General features: G+C 32.4%; 1 long non-coding RNA gene across 2 annotated transcripts in view; it reads left to right on the top strand.

Annotated features, from left to right (window-relative positions):
• Positions 1–14,086, top strand: part of LOC120608763 (uncharacterized) — a 76,336-nt gene that overhangs the window by 19,245 nt on the left and 43,005 nt on the right. For both annotated transcript variants that reach the window (XR_005654519.1, XR_005654518.1), the window contains exon 2: positions 2,151–2,286. This is a non-coding gene — a long non-coding RNA (uncharacterized LOC120608763). The remainder of the gene's footprint in view (positions 1–2,150; positions 2,287–14,086) is intronic.

The following is a 14,086-nucleotide window of genomic DNA, read 5'->3' on the forward strand; positions in this document are numbered from 1 at the left end:
CTCTTTGATTAATCTAATATTATTATTCTTGATTACACTTTCTATTTTTTTCAATTAATTTAGAAAAGCAATTGCTGGTTGTTAGTGTTACCATACTTATCAAATAAGAACACATAACACCATATTAAATTTAAATTTTTGATCAACCACCAAAATTTCTGTATGTTCTATGTAATATTTGGGACATACTTATACCAAAAAGATATAGTTTTTGTTGATTTGAAATTCTGAAATATATCTGGGTGGTATATACTTTAGCTGAAAATTCTACTTATTATAGATAGAGCCTTGATAATCAGTTGTAAAAAGTTCTACATTGGCATGAGATATACCAAATTATTGTGCTACAAATCATTTTAAGAGGTCTCTATTGTCATAATTCTTCGAGAAAGGTAGAAAATTTAGATGTTTCTAAGAGAACTTTCAACTTCACAAAGGAAGGGAAATACTATACTGTGAATTTTCAAATGAACATCATGGGAATAGAGTAGAGTTTTAAATTAAACCCATTCTTCACTTTTTCATGACCTGTACCAATGATAGAAATTATACCGTCAGCCCTATTTTCAGATCTTCTGGAGTATTTTTGAATACTTTTTTGAGTCTATTTTGAATGGTATGTGGATGGTTGGACATTTAATAAGTAGAAAATTTTATAGATACATTATTTGCTTATATACATCACTAGGGATCATACTTCTCATCCTGAGGGCCTTTTTAAATCATTTGCTATAATTGCAAATATCTCATCTTTTTTTAAGTTCATTGCATGCAATGATGGATATTGTTTTGCTAATTATTAGGATTATTTACCATGAAAGATATAAAAATTGCCTTTCTTACTGTATCTTGGGAATATTGAAAATGACTGTTATAGCAAGATTCACATTTGCCTACTGAATCTATTAACCCTCTAACTTTTTCCTACTTATTGAATGACTAAAAAATCAGAATCTAGGCAACTTGTATCTGTCTAGGCAAAAGGAAGCTGTTGGCACATTATTGGATTAATAATAAGATAATTGGGATTCAATTTTATTAGGGAAATGTTGAGAGAGACATATGGATTAATTTCACAAAGTGTCTTATTTTTTTTTTTACTTTAAATAAGTGCAGTAAAAATTACAACTTTTCAGAGCATTGTGGTCTTGTTTAAACTGTTAGAGAGTAATGATTCAATGTGTGCTCTTCTTTTGTTATTTCCATTTATATGACTTAAACTGAATTTTTCACAGTTTTCAAACAATGAAAATTAACACTTGAGATCATTCAGTCTATGACATGCCAAAATGTGTTTGCCAGGTTTTGCTACTCAAATATTTTAACTACAGCAAGTATTTATGAACAACTTCTATTAATTTGCTAAACTACTGAATCCTTTGGGCATCACAAATTTAGCCCAACTTTTTCTTCCATTAAAAATGAGATATAACATCATCTATTTTATTTCTGTTAGAAAGATCACCATTCTTCCATTTCCTCAAGGTAAATATTTATGTTATTATAGATACTAAGGCAGAAAGACTAGATCTTACAATCAAACTCAGTCCATTGACTATATTTTGCAATTCTATTGAGTCTATTTTGTAGAAAACACATACAAAAGTTATTTTTAAAAGCACTGTTTTTTTTTTTTTTTGATAGAGGCAGAATAAGGAATGTCATACTCAGTGCATGGTGCTAATTCTAGGGGTAAAATTACCTATTGTTAGTTCACGAGAGTACTTACCAATAGGATGAGAGTCTATAGTATAACATCAAGAAGCAATCAATATAAAAGATAATCAATAAATTTGAGCTGTATATTGTGAGGTATGCCAACTAAGAAATTTGCACATGTGATTATAGGTATTCATTCAATACTGACTAAAGTAGAGAGATTTAGCTAATAAACTCAAAGAATAGAGGTCACATAAAGCAGGCTCTCAATTTTGAAGTTTCAGTTTCTATTACTACTTAGTTTGTTTTAGACTTAACCTTGCCAAGTTCACACTGATTATTAATTTATTCCTCGGGTACTGGAATTTTGGACTGGCTCTTCAGAGCGGGGACAAGTTTACATACTTTCTTCCCAGTGTTTCTTCTATTGTAGCTGGATTTTGTTTTTCTTTATCTGGAACTTACATTGGTCACATTATTTTGTTTTTCAGGGCCTGATCTTGTTGTGCCTTGAAATGTCAAAACTATGACCAGATTCCTGAAGGTGATGATCTTACCGAGATGCTCTTTAGGTCAAAATGAGGCTGCCTTCCAACCTTACCAAAGCTACTATATTACAGCACTTATGTGAGATTTATTTTTATTTTTATTTTTTATAAATGGTTAGACATTTATATAATTTATGAAGTGATCCCCCTGATTACTCTAGCACCCATCTGGTACTATACCCAACTATTACAATAATATTGACTATATACCCTATGCTATGCTCTAAATCCTCATACTGTTTTGTAACTACTAATTTATATGTCTTAATCCTTTCACTTTTTCACCCAGTTCCCCAACCCCCCACCTCTCTGGCAATCACCAGTTTGTTATCTGTGAGTCAGTTTTTGTTTATTTTAGTTTTTTTTTTTTTTTTTTTACTCAAAATAGTCAACCTGTCACATACCTCACAATTTTTTTTCTCCTTAAAAAAAATAAAGAGAAATTAGAAAAGAAATTCAACAATAGAACAGAACCAATTTATATTGTTAGTTCTTTTAAACCTTCATTCTGTTATCAGTTTCTATTATGCTGTAAGAAATTACCCCTCAAACTTAGTTGTTTAAAAGAACAGACATTTATTATCTCACTCAATTTCAAGAGTTAGAAAACTGGGAGTGTTTAGCTACTTGGTTCTGGTTCAGTCATTCAGGAGGTTATAGTCAGGATATTGGCAAGAGCTATAGTCATCTGAAGGCTTGACTGGAGTTGGAAAAGATGCTTCAAGAAGGCTCACTCACACGGATGCTGGGTAGAGCCTTCTTTCTGAGTAGTTAGCTGCCATATCATGAGCAACCCTATGGAGGGACTCTAGTGGGAAGGAATGGAGGCCAGCCAACAGCCAGCTAGTAAGATAGAATCAACAATATCTTTTTATGATGTAGTCTCAGAAGTGACTTACTACTACTTGTACTTTATTCTATTGGTTATATACATTTGAGAGTCACTAAGGCTAGCTGAATCAAAGAGAGGGGTATTAGGCTCCACTTTTTGATGAGAAGGGTATTAAATTGAGAGCACATTTTATAACCACTATATCCTCTAAAATATGGAGTGCTACAACAGATTCTTGGTAGATCTCTCTAATCCTAAGATTTTCTTTCTTTAAATCCAATTGGCAAGGAATAACCACATGAACTTCTAAAGATTATCTTTCCTTATATTACTTCACTTCTCAAGAACCTAGGTTTTCTAAGTTCTTGATACCTTGACCTCTCTAAGTGTGATAACTCTTACATCACACTCAATCACACTGAATCACACTCAACCCCATGTCTAATTTTTAATTTTGCCCATAAACTTCTTCTAAATTATAAAGATGAACTTATAGTATGAACTCTATCTCGTTATAAAATCTCATTTTACATTAAAACCTTCTAGATTCCAAATATAATTTCTGCGATATACTGCAAAAATCAAACTTTGCCTTCTATCTTAATAGCATGCTCCTTCCTCATTCTCTCTTATCTTTTGAAATCTTCCTATTGTTCCAGGCCTAGCCTAAGTCTTATATTCTCCATAAAACCTATCTTACTATTCTGTCATTGATTTCAGCACCATTTCTCTAAATCCTCATTGTCTTTACCATAAGTGACACATGCTTTAGCACAAACTATTCTCAAATTGTTTCAGCCGTAGTTGTGTTGTTTCCTCCAACTGGATCATAAGCTTCTCAGAGAGAAAAAACATTTTTTATTCTATTTAGTTTCCATAGAACTTTATGTAATTTGGGAAATATAGAACATATTCAACAAATGTTTTATGTTTTATTTCATTTGACTATGAGATTGAGGAATGCTTTTGATAAACTTTACATAAAAATACCTAAAAATATAGGAGAAAGAAAAAAATTCTATTTTTTCTATAAATGTATTTCTTTTTTATAAATATAGAAATTCAAATGCCTACCCAAAGGTTATCTTATGATTTCAGACTTAGTTTAAAATTGGAAAATAATCATGGTAGCAAAAACTCTATATGTAGGCATAAAATTCACAGTATTAGAATTTATTTTGATTATAATTGAACCAAAATAACTTTCATGGTCTCAGTTTTTTTTAAGTATGATTATGAACATAAAGAAAACAAAGAATATATTATTACTTCTGTTTGCTCTGAGTACTTTAAAATGTAGAAAAATTTGATTTTTGAAAAGGATTAATGCAACATAGATTAGTTTTTCTTAGTTCAGTGGGAGTTCTGTAAAAAAATATCTATTTCTCTAGAGTTTTTTTTAGAATGTTTTTAAAAATATTAGTTGCTTGTAGTGTTACTTAAAAAACAATTAAAAAACAATTAAATACAGTATTTTATATTTTCACTGGTTACTTTTCAAATTGTTTAAATTTTCTTCCTCTATGTGAGTGGTAATTATATATAGAGAGAAACATTTTTTGACATAATTTTGTTTTTAAAATTTTTTTTGTAATGAAACATTTTTTTAAAACGACTTGTTGATATATGTTTGACATACAAAAAAGCTATCCACTTTTATTGTATACAAGTAAATGAGTTTGCAGATAAGTCTGTGAAATCATTACCAAAATCTATGCTGTAAATATATCCATCACTTCCAAATTTTCCTTTCACTTTCTTTCTTTATTATTATTATTATTGTGTAATAAGAACACTTATAAAATCTAATGAAACATTTCAAATGTAAACAAAAAAGATGAAAAAAGTATAATGAACTTCCATTTACCTGTCACCTAACTTTGACAATTATCTACATTTTACTAAACTTGTTTTATCCTCACATCTTCCCTACTCGATGAAGACATTACTAAGACTATTTTTACAATTGACACCTATTATTGACCTGAAAGATTTGCTGAGCTTTGGAATCTTCTCTCTCCTATGTTTATATGAAATGGAATGTGAAAACTGATAACATCATGCCTTCACTTCCTTATCTTAAGATAAAAATATTAAATCCTGGAGACTTTCAATTTCTAACTTCTCTATGGTCACATAACTAGTTTCAAAGTTGGAAGGAGAACGTAGATTTCCATTTATGTAGATTAAATAAATTGATGCTTAAATAAGTAAAAAATAGCTTAACTATTTATAATTAGGGAAGTCTTGACATATAAGTGTTCTTGCATAGGTGTAGCAGGCCAATGGCCAAACTACTACTTATCTGAGAAAGTAACTTGGATATTTACCTCTAAGAGGTTGACTAAATATATAGATAGCCTCGTACTCCTATGGTAAACACGATTATATGAAACAAAGAATCAGATAAATTAAAAAATACAAGTTGATAGGAGTCCTCAGGTTCAGAATTAACATTCCATCTAGCCTATATCAAACTCTTTTTTTAGTTTGACTAAGATGATTTGGAATCTTTGGGGCTCTAGAGCTCACAAACAGAAAATAATATATGATCTGAATGAGTCAATGAGTTTATAGCTTAAGTCATTTGGTGCTCCATCTTGGACTCTGTTTTGCAACTTTAATAATAAATATTGTCTGATGTTTGAAATAAAAGCTACCTGCATTTGTGACTCAGTCTGATCCATGGTCTCTGCTTCCATCAGTTGTTCTGTCTAACTCATCTTAAGTCAGATATCACCCAAGAATGGTAAACAGCCCTGCTCTAAAGAGTAGACTCCAATTCATGTAATCTGGAAACATTCACATAAAGAAAGGAGGATTTACATCTACTGCTACCTAGGGCCATAATTATAAAAAGCGAGTATGCATTTATTTTGTTTATATTTATTTATAATCTAAAATACTATTTCATTTGCCAAATATTCATACATGAAATCAGAGTACTTATTAATACTTTAAATGAAGTTTTCTTTCTGACCTCTAATTGTTTATAAGCACTGCTTCCTGTGAGTGTGATGCTTATGTGTGTTTTTCACCATTCAGAAACCAAGAGTGGGTAATGACTGAGTGTTCTGTGTTCGTTGTTTAGGGTGATGAAGCAGTAATGACACTTGGCAACAGGTTTCATTTGTACTAGTAGAGGCTATATAATCTGGTATCAATGATATTTATATAATACTTTCTTTCAAAGTTATGATATCAAAAAAAGAGAGAGGTTATTGAGGGGTTGCTAACAGGACCCTGAGAACCTGGCATGACTGGGAATCATCCATATCCCTCAAAGGTCAGGCAATTAGAACTTCTAAGTTGATTTTGGTAGGGTACACTTTTTGGAAATTCTAAAAAGGCAAACTTTATCCTATTTCCACATGATGACATAGAAGTGCTTTTTGTAGCTCTCTCTGTGATATTTAATTGCTCTAGAGAACATTATGTTTTAACTTACTTTAATAAAAAATCAATAGATATATATTAATCTAAAGTAAACTGTTTTAAAAGAACTTAATAATAGAGCTATGAAGCAATATGGGCATTATGTTAATGATCAATGATGGTAATACACCAATGTTTAAGAATACAGAATAATTTTAATGAACTACAGAGAATAAAATGATATAAACAATATTTTTCTAAATATGTAATTTTTAAAAATAGGAAAGTATTTATTCACTTTATGAGTGGCTGATTCTGATGTTTATGTAATATGGAAACTGCTGATTACTGAAAAACAAAGAGAGAGAAGGAGAATGAATTTTCTTTCAATCATATTAAGCACTTTTTAAAATGTTTCCAATATTGAAATAAAATTGACTTTGTCTTTTGTCAAAGAGCATGTTTACACGAGTGAATTAATTCCACTTACCTGCGTTACTTTGCGAGCAGTTCAGTTGCCATGGCAGGCTGAAGGAGGAAGGACTAAACAAAAGCTACATAATATGCCAAACATCAAATAAGAAGTCACATCTTTGCATTTGTAATTTGTCCCCAAGATACAATAGAAAAGTTTGCAGTCCAAAAGTATCATCTTTTCTAGTAACTTGGATGTCTGTCCCCTGATTCATTCATTATGCATAATGGTAATTTTTGTGCTAACAGTGTCTATTATAGTATTTTTATAGGTAGAAATGAAGGCAGGGTGGCAAAAAGGTCACGCATATTGTGGGTTCTTGTCAAAAGAGAAGATAAACCCAAAGTTTCTGGCTGCCACTAATATGATTAGAATAACACACTAAGCTTCCAGAAACATATCCAGAAAGTCGTTTTCAAGCCTGACTGCTCTGCATTCATTACAGTCTAAACTTTGACAAGCACCTTTAAGTGCGTTCTTTCTTGAACATGGGAGACAGAGCAAGAAGGAGAAAATTTATTTCAGGATTGAAAATGTGCTCTCCTCTTTGACACTTCTGTATGATATTTAGCTTTTGCAAACCTAATCTACTTGTTCAATGAGTTTCCAACAACTCCCGTGTTCTTACACTGCATGTTACCCCATATAATCTCGAAAACTGCTTATTTACAAATTTCGGATCTCTATGTTGGGCAGATTCAGTCATACCAAAATGTGACATTGACAGGAATAAATTGATGGTAGTTGTCTCCTGCTGAGTGACTATGAGCTTGCAAGCATAAAACACAGTATCTTCAAAATCTACTGGGGCATCAGTTTCATTTGAGGCTGCTGGCACAGGTGCATCCTCCCTGGTCTATCTGTTCTGGATAGAATATGTCGTGATCATTCTTCTTCCTGCTGTTCTACCTTCCTTTCATTGACACGTAGAGATTCCTGCTATTTGGTCACTTTGTTGCATCATTTCCTCTTTTCTCTAATTTTTCTTAATTGATATATGCACAGTACTTAAGAGTATTTAATTATATGTTCAATTAAAAAAAGTTGCAGAATCTATTCTAAACAAATTATTCCTGTTAAAAGAAAAATAAACTAGCATAACAAATCCTTTCCTCCTGATTTTTATGATCTCCTTTAGTAGATCTTAATTATAGAAAATCATTTTATTTGCAAGTTTTTTGAACATTTTGTCTTAATTTTAAGATATGGGTGATATTCTAATATTAATCCCTGGAATTGTCAGATAGCTATAAAAGGCAGAATCACACCAACTACTTTACATATCTTATCATTGCATATCTTACGTGTCTTGTACTTCTTCTGCAGAAATGAAAGATAGGTCAAGTGTTCCAGGAATCAAAATATATTCATAATTAAAACTGGCCTATGTTAACTGCTATAACTTCCTCCTCTTTCTGGCCAAGTTGGTTATATCTGTTGAACATTTCCTTTGAGATCTAAATTATTATTTGATTTACAGAGATTACAAATATTCCAAAAAATATGGGTTTTAATTAGCACCACATAGGTTGACTGCTCCCTCATTATTTTGTTAGTCGCACACCACAACTGTTTATCATTTTTGTTCACTTGTTAATTTATTTTTTACAAGCTCAGTTGATTAATCTTACAATGCTGTTCTAATCTCAATGTAAAGATGTCCAATTTATTTATGCTTTTGTGAGATCATTTATGCAATTCAGTTTTACCTGAATTGCATAAATGATATTTACTTATAACAAAAAATTATTCTGTTTGCTTCTAGCTGGACACAGATAATTCTCTTAAGCTTCTTAAGTTTGTAATAAAATATAAGGGACTGTACACCTCTTGTTACAATAATAATCACAATATTTAGTGCCTATTGTGTGCTATTTGGACTAAAAATCAGCAAAATAGCTCCCAGTGGGATAATTATTCAGCCAATAAAACAAAATCCAAGGGCTGATAGATAGTCAATAATTTGGCAGGAAGCAGTGAGAAAATGTCAATGCTCTCAATTTCTTCTTTGACCAGAGAAAACATCCAGAGAGCTTGGGAGGAGTTGAATTTGGGACCAATACAGTTTATAAGGATAGAGAGTAAAACCTCTTTGGTAATGACTGCTTCAGTTTGAGGGAACAGATTAAGAGAAATAGAATTAAAGTAGTGACTAATTATGCATTAATTTATTTATTCTTAATTTAACCATGGGAGGATGGTTCTGCCCTCGAATTATAATAAAGTTGGGAAAAAATGAGAAAAATAATAATAACATAGCAATATGTAGCACAGATTTAAAATGTGAAGTGAATTTTTTCCATGGATGGTCACTAATTGACTACTATGTGCCAGATAATATGCCTCATATGCTATCCAAACAATGCATATTCCTGAAATTGAGAAAGCCTGTGATTATCGTGGAATGTAATGGTCACAGAAAGTTCTTAAGGGAAGCTGCATTTGATCTAGATCTGGATGAATAAGAAAAGGTATAGACATAAGCATTCAGCGTGGGCACACGGAGAAAGACAAAACAGTGTGAAATATGTGAGATTGAGTACATCCTAATCAGCCACATGAACTTGTGTAAGGAAATGGTGGACGAAAGACTGGAATAGTAGCTTAATGGATTTCATTGTCCTTGATCCCCCAAACACCCATCCCTGCTTCATCAGGTATGCGGGACCTAATTTGGCTCTGAAGGAGGAAGAATTGCTGGAGTTGAGAAGTGAAGAGAGTCTCTGGGAGGGGTAAAAGGCAGGAATATAGGTAGGGAAAAAAGGGGAATTGAAGAAGTATTGGAGAGAGAGTCATGGTGGTAAAGAAGCTGCTGACTAATAGTATTAAGCCAACTAATGCACTGGGATATTGGAACTTGAAATTAGAAAGCTGTAATAAAAGTAAACATATAAAGATATAACACACTAAAAATTAGTATGGCAACCACAGAAGTTGATAGGGGAAAACATTTTCTATCAGATCCTGTGTGTCCCAGACAATAATACCAGTGGTGCTCCTAAAGCTGGCTGATCTTTAACTGTTTCCAGCTCTACAAAGCCTTCCCAGTTCAAGCAATAATTCTAAAGAGACTTACAACTTTGCGGGGAAATTGCTTGATTTATTTGTCTCAGAGGACGTAGATGAATAACATAGTAACTGTACGCCACGCTTTCTTTTTGAATAACATTAAATGTGTCCTTTGGCCTATCTCCTAAGCATTCCTGTAAGGCTGAGTCCACTGCTCTTTGCCCCAACCAGGAGTCAGATCTCAGCACTAAAAGTCCATTATAAAACCTGTCTTTTGATGCCTTTCTATGTCTTTACTTGGTAACTGCTAAATGATTATCATAAGGTTAATTGTGGTTTTGGAATTTCTCTCTTCTCTACATATCACTACGGGGATGTTAGAAGTATATGGATGTCATTCTGGTTTTGTGTAAATAGGTAGTAATCTAAGGCTTTGGTTCTCAATCACGGACAATTTTGTTCCCCGGGGGGCATTTAGTAATGTTTAGAGACATTATTTATTGTCAGACTGGGCAACTACCTGGTGTGTGGACACCAAGAATGCTGCTGCTAAACATCCTACAATACACAGGGCACCTCTCTTTTGCTCCCCAAAATTATGTAGCCCCAAATGTCAATAGTTCTGAGGTTGAGAAACTCTAGTCTAGGGCTGAGGATAAGGCTGACTTCTTGGGACTAAAATCAGGGACGTCACATAGGGTCACATACTCACGAAAGGCTTAGAATTTAATGTCTTCGGTGACTATATCAAAATTCTTAATAAATTTATATTTGGATTTTTGCTTTGTTTGTGAAGTCCCAGGAGACAATAGAGCAAGGTACTGAGGACTTGGACTCTTAGCTCATGCAGGATTCAGCCTCATGCTGTGTCAGGTTCTCAGCCACTTGATTATTGCCCCTTCCCAGGGACTGCTGCCACCTTCCAACGCTGGAGGAAGCTGGGAGCAGGCATGGAGAGGGCAGTAATTGGTCACAAGGGCCTTGTGTGCTAAATCAACACCAGGGTCCTGTGTTCCTGTGAAGGTCCATGCTTACCCACTTGTATCCTTGTGGTGGAGAGAATGCAACTTCAAATAGCAAATAAAAATCCAAGACGATGAAAGAGAGAGAGATGGTAGAAAAAAGAAAAAAAAAGCTTTTTCTCCCCCTGATGTTTGAACAAAGGGCCTTGCATTCTTATTTTGCACTGAGCCCAGCAAATTATGTAGCTAGCCCTGGCTAGGCACATTCTATTTTGAGATTCTTCATTGTTAAGCAAGTTCTCTTCAATAAAAGGATTCACTTTTGGATCCGATGCTTTTATTGGAGATTCTAGATAGTCTAAGCTACATTCTCTAAAACTGTCTCTGGGTTATCTCTGCCATCGGTCTCTTGATCTTTTAGAAGATCTTGTTTTACTATACAAAATTGTTTTAATTTCTAAGAGGTGAATGCAGATAACAGCTCCCAAGGTTGACTGACTTTTGAGTTACTTTGTTTTTCTTATGGCAGGGAGCTTTTTAAAAACATGTTTTGTTCTTTTTCTTTTCTCGTTTTGAAGTTTAAGAGTATGAGAAATAAAAACCCCATATTTCACAGTAACTAAAAGTATCTCGATGTTAGTTTCTTTTTTTTTTTTTAGTTGATTTGATAGAATGATGGTTAAGACCTAAAATTTGATACTGATAATGCATAACAGTGATGATTTAATGTTAGTGATCTCTCTTGCCATTTTTTTTATGTGCACATTTGATTATTTTTTGTTTCTTCTGTTTTTTGTTTTTATTTATTTTTTATTTTTTGCTATGAAACTTTGTTTTGGAAGCCAATATAATTAAAATATTGTAGATATGGGTGAAAAATTGAGGAAAGAGAAAGAATCATTCGAGATTGCTAAAAATCACTTATAATATTTTTTACAAAGTGCAAAGAAAATTATTACTTTGCTTTTCATGAGGAACTTCCAGTTCTGGGAGTTTTTAGTACCCTGGAGGCAGAGAATGGAGTGAGGAATTAAACTGCTATCCACAGAATTCAGAATTGGGTTAATATGTTTTCCTAAGCTAGATATATTAGTGGTAAAATTGATAATTGGAGCTTGTTTCTATGGGATCTGTGTATACCATGACAGATCATCTTTGGTATCCAGGGAGGCTTGTCAAAATCTGTATGATATGTGTCTGTATTATAAAGATTTTAAAGCCTCAAAACCATATATCCTTGTCTTTAAGCAATTTTTTGCACATCCAATAGAATGTTCAGATGTGAGTTAGAGACAGTAAGATCTGATTTAACCTTGTGAAGTTTTGGTGAAAGCTCTAGAAGCTCATTATTCTCCCTGATGTGTTGTAGTTTAAATCATTATCTGGCAAAGTAAAATTGAAGCCATTATATAAGTGCCTTTCCCCGCAAGCTTCTATAAGTGACTGTTCCTAAACGAAGATTCAAACTCATTTGAAGAATTGCTTGAATCTTCTGGAAAAAAAAAAAATACATCTTCAAAAAGCTCTAGCTTGTCATAAAAATAACAGCAGATTTCAAACTTTTATTCCAAATGGGTTACCGCTGCTATAATTAAATGTTCTTTATTATGAACGTTAAATTCATTGTGAGGAAATAAGAGTGATTACTTCCCAGAATAAGATAAGCTTTAAAAGATCTTTCATTTCTGAAGTAGTGTTCTATTATTATAACATAGGAAGCCAAAATGAAAAGAAAGCCCTTTGCACATGTTAGATATAGATGTTAGAGATGTAGAGTAGATATTTGTGCCAACTTCTGCCTACAGATAAAATGTATCATCCATGTTTAGTTTTAAGATGTTACTTTTCATAGTGCAGCTGCTTGCCTGGTTAGAAAGATGAATGGGTGACCTGGAGTCACACGTATTGATTAGGTGACAGTCTATATTCTGAACAGTAGCTAGGGATGGGGCCTGCAGAGTTTTCCGTTGTTGGTAGAAGCTTTCGCCTTTGCAGTGTGGACAGTTTAATGGTTTTCCACAAATTAAACCACTCTGTCTTCAGCTGTTGCAAGCCAGTGGGTTCTCTTGACCCTGGGCGATTCTGAACAATCAGCATCTGTGTAATGTAACTTTTCAAGCTTCGTTTCCTTTCCCACTTTTCTTTTATTTGTGTATAAAACTGCCATGTGTCTTCATGGTTGGGGCAGTGAGTTCTGCGCCAAAAGGAGCATCATTCATTTTAATAGAATGAATGAAAACCTATATAATTATTATTTATCTCAAATAATTATTTGAAAAATTCTTTCTTCCAGCCCTAAGATACCATATAAGCATGGTTTTTGGAATCAAGTAGCTTTACAAGGCAATATTCAAAACTTGAGTATGGGAAAAATAAAAATCTTGGAGAACTAGGTAAGTTTTGAAAGTTGAAACATGCTCAGGTTCAGTATTCTAATGATTCTTTAATCAACTGATCAGTATATTTATATTTACTTTTAAATTGTCCTATTTTTTATAGTGACCTTTTATCATTCCAAATTCTTCTGTTTTCTTTTTTTCAAACGATTCCTTCCATCTGTAATGCCTGAATTATATTTCTTTGCCTATTTAAGACCTGTAAGACCATGGAAAAATGACCTTATAAATGAACATCTCAACAATAACTTCTGGAAGAATTAATTATTTCTAAGATTCTGTATATTAGTTTAAATCTGCTATATTTGTTGTAACTATTTTTGTTTTTTTCTATTATTTTGAAATTGTTTAAGGATCTTTGACATGAACATTTTTTTAAAAAAATTATATAATATCTTTCAGGTTTTATTATTGTGATCCTGTCATAGATTTTATAAAATCTATGAAATTCATAGATCAAATAAATATTGATTTATATATTTTTAAGATTTTAAAACTTTTTATTGTTATATTTAATCTCTGTAGTATAATAGCTTAAATCTGTTTTCGTGTAATACATGAAGATAGAATCTGGTTTTTGACCTTAGAATGCAAAAAGTTGTACAAATATTGAATAACATTTATTTTTCTTCTTGATAAAACCATGAGGGAATAAAATACAAATAAATAGGAGATGACTTAAAATAAAACAAAACCTATGGACAAAAAAATAATAGTAAATAATGAATCCATTTAATTACTAAAACTAAAATAAAGCTGATAAATCTGGTCATAGAATATACTACATGTTATACAGCCTGATCATATAAACATATGTACATGTAATATAA

Source organism: Pteropus medius, unplaced genomic scaffold (genome assembly GCF_902729225.1).
Source record: "Pteropus medius unplaced genomic scaffold, Ma_sr-lr_union100, whole genome shotgun sequence".
NCBI lineage: Eukaryota > Metazoa > Chordata > Mammalia > Chiroptera > Pteropodidae > Pteropus > Pteropus medius.